Genomic DNA, 10,306 nt, shown 5'->3' with positions numbered 1-10,306 from the left:
CAGGCCACACGGGGTGGCCACGGGTCTGGGCTGGCAGCCCATCCTGAGCTCCCAGCCGACAGCAGGCATCAGCTACCAGACATGCAGGTAAGAAGACCCCCCAGACGAGTGCAGCCCAAGCCACTGACTGACAGCAGTCCCACAAGCACAGCCCAGGTGACCCCAGTCCACACCCATGACCATGAGAGATAATAATAAAATGATTATTGTTTTCAGCCCAGTGTTGGGGAGAACTCGTTACAGAGCAGTGGATAACTGGCATTTGCTGGGGATGACTGATAGTAAAAGCCCTGAAACCATGCACTGCCCTGGCCCTCACCCAGTTTTGTTATTTGGAAAATGTGAATTGTCACAAAGCAAGCAGGATCCTGTTCTCTGGGCAGCACATCACAGCCGCAGAACTTGAACCCTTGATTGACCCTGCCGTGCATGGCTGACACACAGAGTGGATCTTCAACACAACCTGTAAGTAACAGGCAGGCTCTCCTCTCTCGAGAAACAACTGGTTCCTTCCACTCAAAGGGAAAAACAAGAAGAGGAAGAGCGGCTGCCTGGTCTCGGCCAGTCATGGAATACATCTTAGCAAAGGATCAGATTTGAAACTGCTTTGTGTCCTGGTTCACTTGGTCCTACCGGGAAATAACCTGATTTGAGTGGGAAACACCCCTGTGCCATTGAGATGCAAGTGGGATCCTTCGGGAGAGGAAAAAAATAAACTGATTATGAAGTTTGAGATAAACAGCAGCGTTGAGTGCGTTTAAACGTTCACTGGGGTTTCAGGTTTGGGCTTGAATAGTTCATAAGTGAGGGATGGTTTGCTGGCCCTTCGGCTATAACCAGTTGGAGATGAGCTCTTTGGGGTCCTTGTTTCCGGATATGCCCCTTCCTGCGGTACATCAAGCAGACGTGCGTTCCAGGAGTGGGAGGGGTCTGGGTGAAGCCTGGGTCCGCCACGTGTTGGGACAAGTCCCTGCACCTGTCTGAAATTAGAGTATGAATATCCATCTCATAGTCACGGTGGGGCTCCTTGGGGTAGGAGGTGAGAGCGCCTGGTGTGCAACAAGAACACAGGAAGTGTTGCTTATTTCTGACCTTGGCAAAGCACTTTAAAAATTCACGTAATGCTTTCACCTTAGCTAAACTGTGGGAAATGCAGTGTAAATACTTCTGTTTTCTGTGTGATTACGCTGAGGCACAGGAAGGTTAAGTCTCTTGTTTAAGGTCTCACCATTAGTGCATTTCAGGTATGACATGCAAATGGACCTCTCTCCAGTGCCAGAACCCATGTTGTCTCCATAATCCAACCGTCTTACCTGAAAGTTCATTCATCCTGTGCATTCCTTGAGCACCTACTTCGTGCCAGATGTTGGGGATAGAAGCAGGATTCAGAGATAAACAGGAGGATTGGGAGGGCCAGGCCTGAGCTGCGTCTTGAAGGGAAAGAGGAGTTTGCGAAGCAGATAAAGGAAGAGAGGGCACTCCAGACAACAAGAAGAGGATGTGCAAAGGTCAGGGGACTCTGAGGAATCTCAGACAGGGTTGTCAACAACGGGCCACTCTTTAAGGGGGACAGGAAAGCGTGGGACTCCTAGAACTCCATCCCTGAGGCCTTGAATGAGCATTAGTTATGAACTGTACCCCTGCCTACCCCGCAGGAAGGCTAAAGGGCAGGACTGGCCCATGATTCCCTCCCAGAATGACTGGTACCCACTCACGGCTCTCATCCTGCCCTCTCCTGCCCTCGAGGGCATAGCTCTGAGACATTCTCCGCATGGAGCTAGTAGCCTCTCTTGGCTTTCTTGAGTTTCTCCCCTCCTTTCCTCGTCCCCATGCCCAGGTGTGTAGTCTGGCCCCTGCCTCAAGGGTCCAGGAGAAAAAACAACAAAAGTAAAACTGAAGTAACAGGCAGGTTCTGACATGTATCATCACCCCCATTACCATCAATGATGCCAGAGCCTTTTTGAGAACTGAAAAAAGAGACAAAGAATTCTAAGTCCTGTTTCCATAGATAATCAACTGAAATCTACATGCTAGCAAGGATTCGTGGAAAGTAAAATAAAACACATTTGTTTTCTTAAGTCATTGTAAATCTTGGACTATGAAATCATATCAGCCAATTGGAGTAGAAAGATTTAGACAGGCGTACCTCAGAGATATTGTGGGTTCGGTTCCAGACCACCCCAATAAAGCGAATATCTCACTAAAGCAATTTTTTGGTTTCCTAGCGCATATAAAGTCGTGTTTACACTATGCTGTAGTCTATCAAGTGTGCAATCACATTATGTCTAAAAAACAATGTACATACCTTAGTTAAAAAATACTTTACTGGGCTTCCCTGCACCCAACTGGTGCAGTTGTTAAGAGTCCGCCTGCTGATGCAGGGGACACTGGTTCGATCCCTGGTCCGGGAAGATCCCACGTGCCACGGAGCATCTAAGCCCGTGGGCCACAACTATTGAAGCCTGCGGTCCTAGAACCCATGCGCTGCAGGAAGAGAAGCCACCGCAATGAGACGCCCACGTTCCTCAACGAAGAGTAGCCCCCGCTCGCCACAGCTAGAGAAAGCCCGCGCACAGCAACGAAGACCCAATGCAGCCAAAAATAAATAAATTAAAAAAAACCCCAAAACCTTTACTGCTAAAAAATGCTACCCATCATCTGAGCCTTCAGTGAGTTATAGCAACATCAAAGATCACTAATCACAGATCATAACAAATATAATAATAATGAAAAATTTTGAAATACTGTGAGAACTACCAAAATGTGACACAGAGACTCAAAGAACAAACGCTGTTGGAAAAATGGCACCGATAGACCTGCTTGATGCAGGGTTGTCCCAAACCTTCAATTTGTAAAAAAACACGACAAGACAGTATCTTTGAAGTGCAGTAAAATGAAGGACAATAAAAGAGATGTGTCTGTGTATCATTAGATAATATCTTAAAGTAAAACCTTTCCCCTGATTTTCAAATATGTGCCACATCTGTGACAAGCTGTGGACAGAGGTGGAAATGGGTATTTCCATCTAGTATAAGTTATTCCAATTTTTAATACAAGTTATTTCATGATACTACAGAATACTTGAAGAACAGACACAAGAAAAAAGTTACCACTAACCCTGGTATTCTAAAATAATGACCATCCTTTGGTCTTCAGTGGTAATCATGGTTTATCTGTCTTTATGAAGTTGTTTTTTAAGTAAACGTTCTCTCGAGGAATCACATATGTACCAAAAACGTGCAGATCACAAGGGTCCAGCTCAGTGAGTTTTTCCCAGTTGAAGATGATTGCAGTGTTCACTTTTGACAGTGAACAAGAATTGTGCGGAGGAAACAGTTTGTTAGCAGTGAAGTTACGTCTAAATCATCGGGCTTTTCCGCGTGTGATTAGCCAGGGCAGCAGTGTCCACCGGACCCAACTCGAAGCTGTCACTGAGGGGCTCAAAGGACCCAGCTGCACAGGAGTCTTTGGGGACGCAGCACCAGACACACTTGGTAGCATCAGCTAACTACAACTTTGCTTTTAGGGTGGGCCTTAATCCAGTATGAGCAGGTGTCTTTATTAAAAAGAGAAATTTGGACACAAAGATGGATACACATACTGGGAGAACGCCATGTGAAATGGGAGGCCAGCACTGAAGTGAGGTATCTACTGAGGTGACACATCTGCAAGAAAACACCAGAGATGACCACCAAGGCACCGGAAGCTAGAAGCAGATTCCTCCTCTACCCTCAGAAGGAACCAACCCTGTCGACACCCTGACCGTGGACTTCTGGCCTCCAGGACTGTGAGACCGTAAATCCCATTTACTTTGTTGCAGCAGCCCTAGGAAACTAATACATGTGTGAGATGCGCCACCTCGATTCCTACCAGTGTCAGAGTTCCTGGGAATCAAAGGGCATGTGGGGTCCAGAAAGGCCACCAACACCCGCTGCAAATACGCAGGGCCCCCAGCTAGGAGCCGCCACACCCCTCAGCTCTTTCAGAACTCAGTGATTCCAATTTGCAGGGTGAGAACCATTGCAGATTTTCTGGGGGAAAAAAAAAAGCCCTGATGGGATTTTGATGGGGATGGAGTTGCATCTGTAGATCAATTTGGGGAGAACTGCTTAATTCTCTTTTTTTTTTTGGTTCCTCCATGCAGCTTTCAGGGGACTAGTTACCTGACCAGGGACTGAACCCGAGCCCCTAGCAGTGAAAGCGTGGAGTCCCAACCACTGGACCGCCAGGGAATTCCTGAGAATTGCTTAATTCTTAACAGCATTGAGGCTTCCAATCTATCAACATGGGGTGTCTCTCCATGTATTTAAGAAGAGCTACAATTCTTTTTAATTAATTAATTAATTTATTTATTTTTGGCTGTGTTGGGTCTTCGTTGCTGCGCGTGGACTTTCTCTAGTTGCGGCGAGCGGGGGTTCTCTTCGTTTTGGTGTGCGGGCTTCTCGTTGCGGTGGCTTGTTGTGGAGCACGGGCTCTAGGGCGCGCGGGCCCTAGGGCACATGGGCTTCAGTAGTCGTGGCTCGCGGGCTTAGTTGCTCCGTGGCCTGTGGGATCTTCCTGGACCAGGGCTTGAGCCCGTGTCCCCTGCATTGGCAGGCAGATTCTTAACTACTGTGCCACCAGGGAAGCCCCGAGAAGAGCTACAATTCTTGAGCAACTATTACACTCTGACCCTTAGCCTAAATCAAGCGTAATCTGCATTTTATTGCTGTGGCATGGGAGCCCAGAGAGGTAAAGAAATCGACAAAGGTGACACAGCACGCCTGCTGGAATTTCCGCTGCATCTGTCTGATGCTCTTTCCACTTCACTCTGTGGGCTCTTCTTGCTACTAAGGTGGCTGACAGCCCCCAGCCAGTTCTGCTTTACGGCCTTTCATTGGCATAGCACTTGCCTTAAAAAACAGACAAGGGGTTGATAAAAACAAAAGGTGAATCGGGTTATCGGTAGTAACACGGGAAAATGTCCAAAATGTAGAGATAAGTGAATAAGGAGGTCACAGAACACTCTGTATCTGACTGCCTGTTTCCCTGCAACTAGAGACGTGTGTTTTGCACTTAGGGAAGGTCTGAAAGGAGACGAGAAATTGATAACCATGGTCCTCTCTGGGGCGAGTGATGTGGTGGGCTAGTGAGAATGGTTTTAACTTTTCAGCATAGACTGTGCTCTGCTGTCACTGAATGTTTTACCAGAAGCACGCATTGCCTTTACAACTAAAAGAACTTCTAGTTGAGAGAAAGATGGGGAAAGATTCCCCCGTACTGCTGATTGCAGAACCTTGCAGATGGGAAGTTCTTTGGTTCCCCTTCACAACTGTACTAACTGCGGTAATTTCACCCTCCTGAGGATCGCCTTGTGGGGAGGGTGTGGGGGAGGAAGATGCGCCCACCTGAGGGAACGCACCTGTCCCTCCCTGCCCCAGGGTCCTCTGCTCGACTGACCATGAGGGTAGCCATAGCTGCTGCCCTAAAGCTGGAGCTGTCGGTTGTCCCCGCTGGGGTGTGAAAGCCCCTTACCCATCTCCAGGGCAGCTTCACTCGCAGCTACTCAGGGCTTTGAAGCAGTTCCTGTTTGGGGACCGCGTGAAAGTGACAAAGAGGAAGCTGCGGCGGTGACAGTGAGAGTGCAGGGTGGAGAGACCTGCTGTTTGCCCTTTGGGGATGGAAAGCTCCTGGACACGCCCGCAAAAGGCTCAGCTGGCGGGGGATGCTCCCTCGTGCTGCCCTGGGGGTCCCTGGAGACAGCAGAGTAGGCGAGACCTTCACCCTGATTCTCCTTCTCCCTCTGTCATTGCCGTCCCCCAACAGCCTTCTCCACCTCCACTGCACCCACCTTTCCCTCTATGGGGCACTTCTCATCCTGCACTGAAGTGACCTATTTCTTTGTCCACTTTCCGGACCAGCCTGTGTGGTTTTTGAAGGCAAGGGCTCTGTTTTTACTCATCTTTGCTTTCCTAATGCCTAGAATCAATGAGCAGGGTATAAAACAGGCACACCTTCCATATCAGGTGGATGGCAGATGGATGGACGGAGCTAGTGCAGTGGAAGCTGACATACTCCCACCCAAAATACATGTTCCTCCAGCCCAAACTCTCTCCCACTGCCTAGATGTGGCCCCATACATCAGCCTGCTGTCCAGCGAGTGTGGGCACACACAGTGCACCCTGGAGATACTGGGTGTCTGTCCTCATTGGCCCTCCTGAGCGTCTGAAAAGAGAGCAGACTCACAAGAATGAGAAGACAAGTCACAGACTGGGAGAAGATATTTGCAAAACACGTATCTGATAAAGGACCAGTATCTGAAATACACAGAGAACTCTTAAAACTCAACAGTAAGAAACTGAATGATCTAAACAGATACCTCACCAAAGATGATATACAGGTGGCAAACATCATGTGAAAAGATGCTCAGCAGTACATATAATTAGGGAATTATTAATTAAAAAAAAGATGAGACACCACTATATATCTGTTAGAATGGCCAAAATCCAGAACACGGACAGCACCAAATGGTGGCAAAGAGTTGGAAACAGGAACTATTACTAATTGCTGCGGGAATGCAAAAATGGAACAGATACCTTGGAAGACAGCTTGGTCATTTCTTACACAACTAAATATACTCTTACCATACGATCCAGCAATCATGCTCCTTGGTATTTATCCAAAGAAGTTGAAAACTTATGTCCACCCAAAAACCTGCACATGAATGTTTATAGCAGCTTTATCTATAACTGACAAAACCTGGGAACAACGAAGATGTCCTTCAGTGGGTGAATGGATCAATAACTTTGGTATATCCAGACAATGGAATATTAGTGCTAAGAAGATATGAGCTATGGAGCCAGGAAAAGACATGAAAGAAACTTAAATGCATGTTACTAAGTAAAAGAAGCTCATCTGACAGGCTACATACTATAGGATTCCAACTATATGACATTCTGGAAAAGGAAAAAATATGGAGCAGTAGAAAGATCAGTGGTTTCAGGGTGGGGAGGGAGGGAAGGCTGACTAAATAGATAGAGTGCAGAGGGGTTTTAGAGCTATGAAACTATTGTGTATGATATTGTGTTGGTGAATACCTGTCTTTATACACTGGACGAAACCCATAGAATGTACAGCACCGAGAGTGAACGTTAACGTAAATTATGTACTTTATTTAAGAACAGTGTGTCAATATTGGCTCATCCATTGTAACAAGTGTACCACACTTATGAATGCAAGATGTTAATAACAGGGGAAACTGTGTGTGTGTGTGTGTGTGCGCGTGCGTGCGTGTGTGTGTGAAGGGTATATGGGAATTATGCACTTTCTACTCAGTTTTTCCTGTAAATGCAAAATAGCTAAAAAAATAAGGTCTGTTTAAAAAAAAGAGCAAGAGAGCTTCCCTGGTGGTGCAGTGGTTAAGAATCCACCTGCCAATGCAGGGGACACGGGTTCGATCCCTGGTCCGGGAAGATCCCACGTGCCGCGGAGTAACTAAGCCCGTGTGCCACAACTACTGAGCCTGCATTCTAGAGCTGGAGAGCCACAACTACTGAAGCCCGCGAGCCACAACTACTGAAGCCCGTGCACCTAGAGCCCGTGCTCCGCAACAAGAGAAGCCACTGCAATGAGAAGCCCGCGCACCACAATGAAGAGTAGCCCCAGCTCACCGCAACTGGAGAAAGCCTGCGCACAGCAACGAAGACCCAACGCAGCCAAAAATAAAATAAATAAATTTATATTAAAAAAAAGAGCAAGAGCAGCCCCTGCCAACTAATTACTAGACACATAGAAGCGTCAGGTAACTTCTCCCTGCAACAACCATTAGCATCAGATATTTACAAGTCAAGGGTCTTCTCTGAGCCAGGGACCGCGCTGGGGGTGGGGCACAGAGGTGCTGGTAGGACAGATGGTCACGATCTCCAGTCTGGCCAGCTCAGGGTCTGCTCTGGGTCCTGTCCTTGCTCTGTGACAGGAGCCACAGGAGCTCTGGGGACTGAGCGTCCCCTTCTGAAGTGCCTGACTCGCATTAGCAAGCCAGCAGGCTATTTACGGCAGTCCTGCTTCCGCACGAAGACATCTCCTTTCACCTTCTCTGGCATTTTCCAAGGGATGCTCTCAGTGAGGGAACTCCTGGAACAGAGAACAAGTCAGTACTCTGCTCAGACATGCCGGCCCCTGACAGCTAATTACTGGAACGATTAGAGCCCTTTGACTCTGGGCAGTGGAACAGATCTGGGAAGGCAAGAGGCCAGGAGCCTCTGCCTTTTAATAGAAAACTATTTTTACGAACTTTTAAAACTGCACATACAGTCGTCCCAAAATGTTTAAAACAAAATAAAATAAAACACGAAAGCAAAGGTTTCATTTTAAAGGGCTGGAATTGAAGTGGTTGCAGATGCGGGACTGTGCTGGTTTTAGGGCCCCTGGGCCAGGCAGAGGACCCTGCCAGCTGTGTCAGTGTCCTGGGGCTGCCAGAGCAGAGCACACAGAATGGCTGGTTTAAACAACGGACATTTATTGTCTCGCGGTTCTGGAGTCTAGAAGTCTGAGATGGAGGGGTGTGGGCAGGGCTGGTCCCTCCTGAGGGCTTTGGGGAAGAGTCCATTCCAGGCCTCCCTCTCTGGCTTGTAGACGGCCGTCTCCACGTCCACATGGCATTCTTTCTGTGTGTGTGTCCACATTCCCCCTTTTTATAAGGACACCAGTCAGACTGGATTAGGATCCACCCTAATGACCTCATTTTGACTTGATGGCCTCTATGAAGACCGTACCTTCAAATAAGGTCCCATTCTGAGGTACTGAGGGTTAAGACTTCAACAGACGATTTTAGGGGGACACAATTCAGCCCTTAACACCAGAGCATCCAACAGCTACGGAGGAGGTTCTTACAGTAATGAATTTCCAGGTCCCCAGTGTCCTGGGAGATGCAGAGGACACAGAGGTGCTTCAGTCTCCTCAGGACAATGGCTACCAGCGCAGGTGCTCAAGGGAAGCTGGGTCAGCAGTGCCCAGAGCGGATGGGCTCAGAAAGCCCTTGGCTCTCCGCCGAGCTTGCTCTGTCTGCTGCCCTCTGGCTCTCCCTTCTCCTCTCCTACAGCTGCTGCTGTGGCTCCCACTCGGTTGCTTTCCCATCATTTCTGTCTTATTCCCTTGGGCCAGCTGTCCCCCACCCCTGCTCTGATCAGAATGGCTGGGGTCGGGAACGAAATATGGCAGCTCTGGGCACCGAGGCCATGACAGGCGGCTGGACGATCTGCTGGCGTGGCCGTGTCCCTGACAGCTCTCTGAAGCTTGTCCCGGTGGCAGCGCTGGGGAGTCCGGTAATCGGTGTGACCACTGTAAGTGAGTCGTTGGAAGTAGTTAACGGAGTTGTACGTGGGTGGGACTCGTTGGAGCATTTGAATGCACGGATTTAATTCTTTACGTGACTGAAATAGGTGCCAGTGTCACTCTCTGGACCCACACCTGCCACCCAAGGGCATCGTAAGAGAGGCCACTTTGCCTTTGTAGGGCCGGGAGCAGGTCTCTAAGGAGACCTCTGTCCCTGCCTCTGCAGTGGGTGCTGACTATGCAAACCCGGAGGGAACGGCCCGCCCAGTCCTGCCAAGGGCCGGTTTGCGGATGCAGGGTGGAGGCTGGACTCCTGCCGTGAGCGCTATTGGCCGCTGTGCCGGTAGCGTGGGTGTCACTAAATGGAAAACACATGGGCCACAGGTCTAGGCAGAATCCGACTTGTGCATCCACCGTGTTGCCGGCAGCCTCCTGGACCACATCCAATCTTCACCCAACAGAGCTAGAGAGTCAATGCAACAGGAGACCTAAAAGCAAGCCTGGGGAGACCTTGGGAGTTGAGAACTTTCTTCTGGTGACTGGACCTAGTGAGGGAACAGCGTGTTGTTCACCGAGGGGGTTATTTTTCTTGGCAGAGACTGTGGCCCTGCGTGTAAACAGGTGGGCCTGCCTGTCTGCACCTGAGGCTTTCTGCCCAGAGGTAGGTCGACTTATGTTATTTTAGGACAAATAATTCTATTTAGGGAATATAAATATTTTATACCTCACCTTATTCCAAAAAGGATTTGAGACAGCTGCCCTTATCTTAAGGGAAATTGGTATTTTGTATGGTGTGAGTTCTGGGTTCTGGAATTCACTGAAAGACTTTGTAACAATTTTCATATTGGGTTCCCTTGATCCTGACCTGAAAGGGAAAGTGGAAAATGAAACAAAATAGGCTTGAACAAAACAGACTGTCTCAGGGAGGACTCTGGGGTATCTGAGGACTTGGGGAGGAAGGGGCCACCTTGGGCCTCGCTCACCAGCAGCCCTG

This window comes from Grampus griseus (genome assembly GCF_964374135.1).
Source record: "Grampus griseus genome assembly, chromosome: 16".
Taxonomy (NCBI): domain Eukaryota; kingdom Metazoa; phylum Chordata; class Mammalia; order Artiodactyla; family Delphinidae; genus Grampus; species Grampus griseus.
Note: the sequence above shows the minus strand (reverse complement) of the source record.